Here is a 2000-nt window from a genome sequence, read left to right on the forward strand (position 1 = left end):
CTATTTCGGCCTGCTGTCGGCCCGTGAGCTGTTCGACACATTTCAGGCCCAACCTACTTTTCAGCCTACTAAAAGCCCATTGAGTTTTCTTGCGAAAATAGGGCTGGCGGTTTACTCGGCCTATTAAAGGCCCGAATCTACTAGTGGGCCAGTTTACATGTAGGCCCGTTAACGGACAAAGATGACTGGGCCCATGATGCGGATCATACATAGTGATTTGCATGACGGCCCAATTATGTTCCGTAATTTTATGGTTTGGTCGGTTTACTGCGAAGACAGGATATATATACAGTAAAATAACTGCAGCATCGTGAATAAGAAAAAACCTAGACTATACAATAAAGAAATTATGGCATATTACATCCAGTGGGCATCAAAGTTTGGCACTATGATAATAAAGCATAAGCAGACAACAGATTACATACACTGGGCATCAAAGATCGCCACCAGTGCAAATAAACACGCCGACAAAACAATATACAAAACCGACAACACTTCAATAGAGTTCAAGAAAGGTTAGCACTGCTCGGGAGCTGCAGCGCAAGCAGCTGAGCAAGCTGAGGAGACTGCGCTTGTTTGACACTTATATCCTCCTCACTCTGAAAGATAAACAAGCAAACAGATGACAGGTTTTGCACATATAAGTATCAGTGCTGACAATTCATCACATTTCTTACTGACGAATAAAGTGACACAGTTTAAAATAGCATTAACACAATATGGTATTGTTCAGGTTAAGACATGACAGGAAATGACATTGTGAAGGAGTTGGCAGCTTCACGACACCACTGGATTACAGATCAAGAACTCATAAGTATCAATGGTTAGTGTGCTGTCAATTTATCCCATTTTAGATTGGCAAATAAAGAGACAGTTTAAATAATAGTAGAATGATATGACATTGTTCATAGTTAAGACATTGCAGAATATGACATTGTGCTGTAGTGGGTAGGTTCACCACACCACTGGATTACACATCAAGAACAGAAGCATACATGCAGTGCAAAAGAAGATCACTTGCTCTGTATAGTTTAATTTACATGGTATGAAGAAGGAACTTGGTTGTACAACTGAAAACTTAAATTGAGAAGGAAAAACTTTTGTTTATGAACTACATAATGAACTTTAAACATGCAATTTGATGAAACACCAAAAATAAACAGCTGTTGCAGTCATGCCTAACCAAATATACAGAACAAAGTTTGAAGGCTTGAGAAGGACAAAATAACATTATTGGTAAAGACAGGCTCTATAAAGCCCTTGTCCATGCTGATGGGGGGGGGGGGGAATTCAAGAAGTTCACCACATAATCTTCTTCATAAGAATTGCCTTTATTCTACATTTTGTTAAAAGTAAATATAGATGTGATAATATAAGAAAAAATGGAGAATATTTAAGATAAGATGAAGAGTGATGCTACATAACCAAGTAGATATAAATGTAAGTACAGCGATACAGGCAAAAGGTACAACCAAGAGCAATGCAGAGCTAAACCTCTTCAGTACCATCGGTGTTATCCAACCTTATGGTAAGAGTAAATATAGATTTGATGTGTAGAAAATGGAGGGCAAAGGAAAATAAGCTGCAGAGTGATGGTACATGAACAACTAGCTGTCAATATAAGTACACTGATAATGGACAACAGGTACTTACAAGAACAATGCAGAGCTAAAAATTTCATTGGCATTGGATATATTCTACACTAATGTAACCATTCATACAGATCAGATAATTTGGAGTGAACAATTGATAAGCAAGCTATCATGCATACTGCTGTCACATAATGAACCAGGTATAAATGGAAGTATAGTGATATAGGACAACATGTACTAACAAGAGCAAAGCAGTGGGCTGCATATTTGCGATATCCTTTCGTCCTTTTCAAACCAGAATTCTTCTTCGAGCAGATTTCCTGCAAAAGAGATCCGTAAGGCACATGCGGAAAAGTAGAAGTTCAAATTGTCATGTGATATCGTAGACAGTACCTCATCCTGGGAACG

The sequence above is a fragment of the Aegilops tauschii genome, chromosome 6 (genome assembly GCF_002575655.3).
Source record: "Aegilops tauschii subsp. strangulata cultivar AL8/78 chromosome 6, Aet v6.0, whole genome shotgun sequence".
NCBI classification, from domain to species: Eukaryota; Viridiplantae; Streptophyta; class Magnoliopsida; order Poales; family Poaceae; genus Aegilops; species Aegilops tauschii.